The sequence below is a fragment of the Schistocerca cancellata genome, chromosome 2 (genome assembly GCF_023864275.1).
Source record: "Schistocerca cancellata isolate TAMUIC-IGC-003103 chromosome 2, iqSchCanc2.1, whole genome shotgun sequence".
Classification (NCBI taxonomy): Eukaryota; Metazoa; Arthropoda; class Insecta; order Orthoptera; family Acrididae; genus Schistocerca; species Schistocerca cancellata.
Window position 1 is genome coordinate 382,400,161 of NC_064627.1, and position 8,838 is coordinate 382,408,998.

General features: G+C 43.4%; 1 non-coding gene across 1 annotated transcript; it reads right to left on the bottom strand.

Moving 5' to 3' along the window:
* Window positions 1–781: 781 nt before the first annotated feature.
* Window positions 782–854, bottom strand: Trnaa-cgc (transfer RNA alanine (anticodon CGC)). The gene has a single exon. It is a non-coding gene; the product is annotated as a tRNA-Ala (tRNA).
* Between the last annotated feature and the right edge of the window lie 7,984 nt (window positions 855–8,838).

Sequence of the window (8,838 nt, forward strand, 5' to 3'; positions counted from 1 at the left end):
CTTCAGATCAGCACATATGTGAATGTTACCCTGGTAAATCCTGTCCTTCAGGTAGCTCCACTACCAGAAATCGCAGGGAGTGAGATCAGGTGATCGCGTTGGCCGAGCATTTGGAAATGATCAGTTGATAATTCGGTCATTTCCACAGGTGTTTCGGAGAAGCAGGTGAACTTCACGAGCGATGTGCGGTGGGGCCCCATCTCGCAAGAAAACTGTCGAGTTCAATGCGTCTCTGTCATGTAAGGCGGGTGTGACACGCTGGCGAAGCATATCGCAGTAACGCTGGCCAGTCACACCACCCTTGTTTGGTCCTTGAGCGCCAACCAGTTCAAAAAAGAATGGGCCAATGATGAACGTAGCCGCGAAGTCGCACCATACAGAGGAGCTTCATGCACAGTGATTAGAGGCGAAGATCCCCACACTCGGCAAATCTGTGTGTTCACCTCACCGTCAGAGAAAAATGAGCTCCGTCTGTTCGTAGGATGATCCACGGCCACCCCCGTCAAATTCAATCCTTGCAAGAAAGTGGAGAGCGAATTCAACACGTCGTTGTACGTCCTGTGGTGCAAGCTGCTGCACGATATGGATCTTGTACGGATACCATTTGAGGAGGAGGAGGAATTAGTGTTTAACGTCCCGTCGACAACGAGGTCATTAGAGACGGAGCACAAGCTCGAATTAGTGAAGGATGGGGAATGAAATCGACCGTGCCCTTTCAAAGGAACCGTCCCGGCATTTGCCTGAAACGATTTAGCGAAATCACGGAAAACCTAAATCAGGATGGCTGGAGACGGGTTTGAACCGTCGTCCTCCCGAATGCGAGTCCAGTGTGCTAACCACTGCACCACCTCGCTCGCTCGGATACCATTTGAGAATGATTCGAAGCACCTTCTGTACAGTGGATCGTGGGATGTTCGAGTGTCGTGAAACAGCACGCGCCGCTATCAGGAATAACGCGCAGCGTTGTCTGCCATAGAAACAGCGATTTCGTCAACCACCTGTGGTGCAACTGGTCGTCGGCCTCTTCCCGGAGCGACGCCCATTTCTCTAGTTCATTCGAACTACTTCATTATGCTCCGCACAGCGGGTGGAGAAAGAGGACCCTTCCGTAACCCTTTCAGCTGGCGATATTCTCTAAGTGCAGCTGCAGCATTATTGTTGTTTTGATAACAGAGTTTCACCAATAATGCCCTGCTCCTTTTGTCCAAGCTCATGTTGACACGTCAACAAGTGCACTGCGATTGGTCAAGTGCGTGAGACTGTGAATCACGATGACTGATCACGGCACGTGGTGGCCATAGTTGGAACTGGACGGTGGCGCTGTGACTCATGAGAATCGTGCACCCCATACTCTGGACATTAATGCTACAAGATAGTACTCGTACGGTAATTATTTTCAAAGTTATAACGTGTTAAATAAAGTTTAATTGTAGTCACCCGGTATATTATTAAACGGATAAAACGGTGCACGAATCCACTTGCAGGTGGCCTATGTAACGGCTTCTAGGTGCAGCAAGTATTTAATTTTCAATACTTCATACAACTGTAGATCGAATTAAAAAATTTAAAAGATTTTCATAATCTGTTCATTAAGAGATATAACCTTACGTTAAAATTTTAACACAGTTAGAAACTGTGTAGACCCTACGTATAATGATGCAGTGTTTAACCTCCCCCTCACTTACCGATCTTAATGACAGTGAAAAATGAAACCGCGTGTACCTAATGGGAGTTTTGGAAAAGCAATCGTCACCGAAGTTAACCTGTCGGTAAAGAGGGAGGAAAGGGTTACATCTAAATGAAAGGAAATGTGCTAATGAAACTGGTGGAAATTAATTTTGAAAAGGGGTAAAGTTAATAAAGAAAGTAAATGTGCAGCCGTTACGTTAACAATTAACTAGCGGTAATTAGGTATTTGAGATTTGGGGGAAATCACGGTCGCCAGTCCTAAGGACAATTACTATAATAACTGAAAAAGAAAGGTTATTACACATATAATTAGCACTAGAAGCGTGGCAACTGTAGGTTGACACGTGTAGTGTGAAAACTGAAAGTTTGTCAGAAGTAATAAATTTCGCTACACCCTGACTTAATTTAGCAAAAGAATTAATAAAACCGGAAAATCGAAAGTTAATTTAGTGACTGAAGTTAATAGTGAGCTTTCTTTCTGAAGCACATCGAAATTCAGTAAAATACGGTTAGTCTTGGACTACCTCAACAATCATTTCAAAAACTACTTGAATCTACGCAATTTAGAAATAAGAGATTTAACTTTGAACTTGAATTAAATGATTCCGAACAATTAACAATAGTAAAATTTAGTACGTACCAAGCTGAGCTGCAGTCACAGGTAAGCTAAAATACGGTAACAAAGCTCGCACTCTTAATTCGTGCTTGTGTAATCTGAATATTGTAGCCAGCTATTAATGCCATAATTGAACTTTGAAATTAAAGCAGTGAAAACGAGTTAGCTATATTACTTTAATGCTGGCGTTTGAATTTCAACGACACTCGGGTTCATTTCGGAAAAGGAAGGGACTCTGCTTGGTAATGCAATTGGGACAATGAGCAACAAACGTTCATGCTAAGTTGCTGTAATTATAGTGACGAAAATGGAACAGTTTGAAAAGCTGAGGTCTGCCATACAGTTCTAAAACTTTACGTGCGTCCAGTCTTCCTTGTCGGTTGATTGAAGGTTTGAAGCCGTCGGTCGAGGAGGTGTCGACAGTCACTCATTGTCGGCCGTCGCTGTTGCAGAAGCTGGATGTTGGCGCGCCTTCTTCTCGACACGGTCACCAGACGAAACGGGCTCTTGATGTGCGCTAGTTAATGTTTCCCGTCCGCGACACCATGTCAGAAACTATCATCGCAAGTCGAGCGCAATTACATGCTGCCAAACCCCGAAAGCGCGGCAACTCGCGGGAGCGTCACACAACACACCTGCTCCACTCGCTACTCCAGCCAGACTCCTTCTGCTCAGCCCGCGCTCCACGCGGCAGAGTTAACACTACCAAAGATCCTACACACTTTGATTCTTCACACGACCTATCGACGTAATCGTTCGATAGCAGTTTTCCCTAGGCAAGACCCAGCGTAAAAATACAAATAATATTTACGAAACAAACCAATTATACATCGACATAAATGCATAAATATACGAATAGTAAAACAATTACAATATACAAAGAGACAGAAATGTCATATCTTGAGGTAACAAAGCAAGGAAAGAAAATAATAGCACAATAGATGGAGATAGGAGGATATGCATTTCCGGCGTTACAAGTGAAACATATGACGCGCAAATTACGAGGGTGTGCTGAAGAGCAACGTCTCCAAATTTTGTATGTGAGAGCTCTTAAAGCTTTTTTAAATAAAACAGACGTTATTATCATTCTATATCTTTATACTTCATGTCTATATACAGGGTGTACATAAAGTCCGGGAACACTTTCAATTATTTATTGCACAAGAATCAAACATTGTACAGATATCACACATATGCCATTTTGAAGAGAAACCGTGAAAGTTTTTTTCATGTTAGTTTGGTAATTTGCCGATAGCCGGCGCTAGTCGCAAACATGGCGGCCGTGCTACAGAAGGGGACATCTGTTTCATGAAATGGCCTCCCCGATCACCAGAACTCACTCCGTGTGACTTTTTTCTGTGGGGATACATTAAAGATCTGGTTTATGTATCGCCTGTACCACGTGATGTAGCAGAGCTCCGGGAGAGAACACGGGAAGCGACTGCCACTCTCGACGATGCCATGCTTGGACGGGTACGGCAATTTTCATTTACCGTATTGACGTCTGAAAAAAAAAGTTCAGATTTTCTCTTCAAAATGTAATGTGTGTGACATCTGTACAGTGTTTAGTTCTTGTGCAATTAATAATTGAAAGTGTTTCCGGACTTCATGTACACCCTATATTTATTTCTCAACATAGCCAGCCCGGCGACGAACATATTTCTCCCAATGAGAGACCAGTTTGTTGACATGGACACTAGAATGACTTTCATGACGGAGGCACACCTTAACTATTGCTTGCACCGCTTCATCACCATCAAAGTGAAGGCCTCGAAAGTGTTCCTTAAGTTTTGGAAACTGATGAATATCGGATGGGGCCAAGTCGAGACTGTGTGGAGGATGCTCTGTGACAGTGAACCCTAGGCGTCGAATTGTTGCAGATGTCGCAGCACCATGTGTTGTGTGGCGTTGTCATACTGAAGGAGTGGGTGCTCCGTGTGTGGACCAACACTTCGTATTCGAAACTCGAGTACAGCGCGCTGTTTCTCGCGCACTGTCTTTGTTACGTGACTCACCGCCATGTTACACGCTTCAGTTCAGAGTCCTCTAGCGGCAGAGGGCTGCAAATATGTAGGCATGAAGAACAGAGATGTAGAATGTTAATGACATTCGTTTTATTTAAAAAAAAAAAAAAAACTTTAAGAGCTTCCGCGTAAAAAATTCGGATGCATTACCTTTCAGCACGTCCTCATCCAGTATTTGAGAATGAGAGCACTTAGCGTCTTCCAACAAACTTGAAGCATTATTTCAAATATTTTCTAAACTTTTTCTCTCTTACATGCTTAACGTCAAATATTCAACACATCAACCCATTTGTAAAGTAATCTGACAAAGAACAGGGGATATGTGGGTTTCTGGTGATTTAGGGCGGAGCGTGATTGTAGAGGCCCACAAGTACGGGCATATCTTCAGGGAGATCCTGCAGAGTACACGTGCCTATTAATTAAACGCACAGAAATGGAATGAACTGTTCGATGTTGATGAAACTGATGAAAATGCAATGCGTAAGATGATACCAACGCAAACAGTTCAGGTATGATAGCCCTACAATGTAGTGATAATGCCACAAATGAATATTTGTGCCAGGTCGGAACACGAACTGTGGTTTTGCTGCTTTTCAGGAGCATTCATCTTAAACATGAGACTGTGTGTGCACGCTTCCAGGCTTGACTCAAACCTTCATGTTTCACGCCGTGACTTCGAAACATTATTACCGGCGGTTATCACTATGATATACGTGGGAACGTGGACAGCTGTGGTTGGTTGCGGAAGCAAGGTAGGAATATCAGGATTTAACGTCCCATCGATATCGAGGCTATTAGAGACGGAGCACAAGCTCGGAATGTTTCAATGATAGGAAAGGAAATGTGCCGTGCCCTTTCAAAGGAAACATCCCGGCATTTGACTGGAGTAATTTAGGGAAATCACGAAAAACCTAAACCTTCACTCGCCCTCCTATCGACCACTCCCGAATGACGCATGATTGTCTTTTGCGACACGCAGACCCAATGCAATGGAATGTTTGCGACATCACAATAACAGTGCACTATGTTTTAACAACCTGTGTGTTGTATGCCGATAGGAGGAATGCCTTTGGTCTCCCGAGGAACTTACCCTGCATTTTAGGCGACGACGTGATAACGGCACAATTGTTGACATTTTGTGTGGCGTCAGGACTCCTGCCACGTTCAACTGGATGGTGGATTTAATGTGTTTTTTGGTGACTGGCTCATCCTTTTAGTATCGAATTCAACCAGCCTTATTACTGACTTCCACTGTTCCATTATTTTTTTAAAGTAGGACAACGGTACGACTAGATCTAGTGGAACTTGTGTGTAATGTTTTCTATTGCTGTAGGTATCTTTATATGCCCCTTTCTTTTTCTTTTAACAAGAGTACTCGCCATTCACTAGTACCGCGATCTTGTGAAAGGGCGCTGTTGACCAAGCGTTCTGCGCCCAACAATTTTAAATCTGGTCGCAGATTTGAATGATCGTCCACCGGAATGTGAGTCCAGGTCTAACCAGTGCGCCACCTCTCTAGGTGTGGGTTGCTGAGCCATGAGGAATATCTATGAATTGTATCAAAACAGAAGTTGGAAGGCTAATTGACAATGGAAGTATGGGTCAAGGCTGGAGGCTTGCTCAGAGAACCTAATAATGAAGGCGACTGGTCGCGAAAGGCAGGGATTCCAAGTTCGAGGCCTGCTCTGATAAAAATTTTCAATTATCACGATGCATTCACCACAAAGTCAAAATTTCGTGAAAGGGCGTCAAACACGCACAAAATTGTGGCTCTATATCTCTGACGTCGGTCTGTTGTGGAATCTTGGGATATCTTTTATGCTCACGCATTATGACATTTCTGGAGATCGAAAATCTACTTTGTTGGAATCAGCATTGGTTCCTAAACAACGTTCGTATGAAACCCAGAGCAATCTATTTGTCCACGAGATCCATAAAGCAGTAGATACCGACGCCGAGGCTAGTGCTGTGTTCATTGACTTCCGAAAGGTGTTAGATGCAGTTTTGCACTCCCGCCTAGTGAACAAAATACGAGCGTACAGAGTATCGGACCAACTGTGTCATTGGATTGAAGAGTTTCTAGCAAAAAGAGTACAAAACGTCATTCTCAGCAGAGACTGAAGAGTGACTCTGGGCGTACCCCAAGGGAGTATTACACGACAATTACTGTCACAATATGTATGTATATGAATGACGTAGCGGGTAACGGTGGTAGTTCCATGAAGCTTTCTGCCGATGATGCTGTTGTATGCAGAAACTCGCAACCGCGTAAAATTATACCGATATGTAGGAAGACCTGCGGAGAATCAACGCCTGCTGCAGGGAGTGGCAATTGATCCTTAAAAAAAAATTAAAGTATTGCACATAAGTATGTAGAAAGTCCCATTTTTTCATGATTACACGATTGCAGAACAATCACTGGTTGCAGTTAGTTCTTTAAAATATTTAGGAGTATGCGCACGGAACGATACAAGGGATACGACCACATAAAACTAATCGCAGGTACGCAGGTAAAGGAGATAGGAGATGCCAGAAGATTCATTGGAAGAATCTTGAGCAGATGTAGTGCACCCACAAGGTAGATAGTTCACAAAACTCTGTTTCAACCAATATTGCTCGTCAGTATGGGATCCGCAGCAGACAGGATTGATAGACGAAATAGATACAATCGAAAGAAGAGCAGCGCGTTTCTACAGGTTCATTTAGTAAGGGTGAAGGCGATATGGAGATGCTGAGTCAACTATAGTGGCAGACGCTACAAGAAATGCGTTATACACACGGTATGATCTACCATTAAAATTTTGAGAGCTTGCGTTTCTAGAAGATATTGTTTCCTCCTGCTAATAACTCGCGGAAAGTCCGACCCCGGTAGCTAAATGGTCAGCGCGACAGACTGTCAGTCCTAAGGGCCCGGGTTCGATTCGCTCAGGAACTGGGTGTTGTGTTGTCCTAATCATCATCATTTCATATTTCATCCCCATCGACGCGCAAGTCGCCGAAGTGGCGTCAAATCGAAAGACTTGCTCCCGGCGAGCGGTTTACCCGACGGGAGGCCCTAGTCACACGACATTTACATTTTACTGGCGGAAATGTCATGAAGATAAAATTGGAGAGATTCGAGCCCACATGGAGGCTTACGAACAACCCTTCTTCCAGCGTAGAAGGTGGGGGGGGGGGGGGGGGGAGGAGTGACAGCGATAAACAAAGTACCCTCCGGCACTCACTGTAACGGGGCTTGTGAAGCATAGATGCAGGTATAAAATCCACTGTTAGCACAATCAGAGATATTCTTGTAGAAATGACAAGGGAATAGATTATAAACTGCAATATCTCTCTGGTAGGCCTCAGCCAACTGATAGGACTCGACCCGCCGTACAGATCAATCATCAGACATCGCTGATAATTTTTGGAGAGTATTCTTGTCGCTCCTCAGGCGAAGACGATAGTGAGAGAACAATATATTAAGAAATCTTAGAATTGCGCTTGCGTGATACTGGTGCTGCCCAGATGCCAGCGCTGATAACAACGAATGCGCACCATTGCATACTGGTGCAAACAACGCGTCATATGCCTCTGTTGATCAGTGAAATAAGTTTTAAGATACGTAACGTTTTATGCAATTTTACTCAGATGGTCGTTTATGACCTCACTAAATCTATTTGCAGGAGTGTGTGTGGCGGGAATGAAACTTGGTGGAACGGAATGATAGCGTGATGCTTTTTCATTTTATTTTGGTCTCAGAGCGTTAGTTTAGATTGGTGCCCAAATGTACACAGCTCTTTATATACACGCTTCCCACACTGTAGCGACAATTTTGAATCAATCTTTTTTGCATCGACGTGATCTTCTGTCCACGAAGTTAGGATCATTTCATGTTTGTTTGAAAAAATCACTTACTTTGGTGCTCTGATCAAACTCCTAACTAGAATCACATTGCAGATATTTTCTGATATCATCTATCCATCTTCCAATTGGCGGAATTTCTTATCTCTTGGACGTTACATTCGCCTGGCTACATGTCCTCCGCATTTCCTTTTCATTTTCGTTACATCATAAATAACTTCCCACTCCACTTTGTTCGCTGATCAATAAATTAGTTTTTCTCTATTTCTTAGTAATTCCCACCACTGTTCGCTGGGCAATCCTCACTTTTTGCGTGTTTTTACGTAGGAAGCTTTATCTTCCTGTACATCGAGTCGTTGTCTTCAGCTGCCTTAAAGTACTAAAATTCCTCATCAGTTTCTAGGAACTCATTTTTAATTTGTAGTTCAATTCATTGTCATTAGTAAAACTAAGTTGGTGAAGTTCTTTCCATTGCCAAGTATTTATTCTTCGTTTCTTACGACGTTAAGGGGGTAAAACTTTCCTGTAGAGCTTCTAAGAATAGTTTCGGAGATATGAAGTGTAATGAAAGCTGTAACACCGACGAATATGCTCTCAAGTGACGAAGGAGAAAGCCGTATAACGTTGTTCCTTGGAGACCCCGAGGTGTAATTCCAGGCGCTTAAA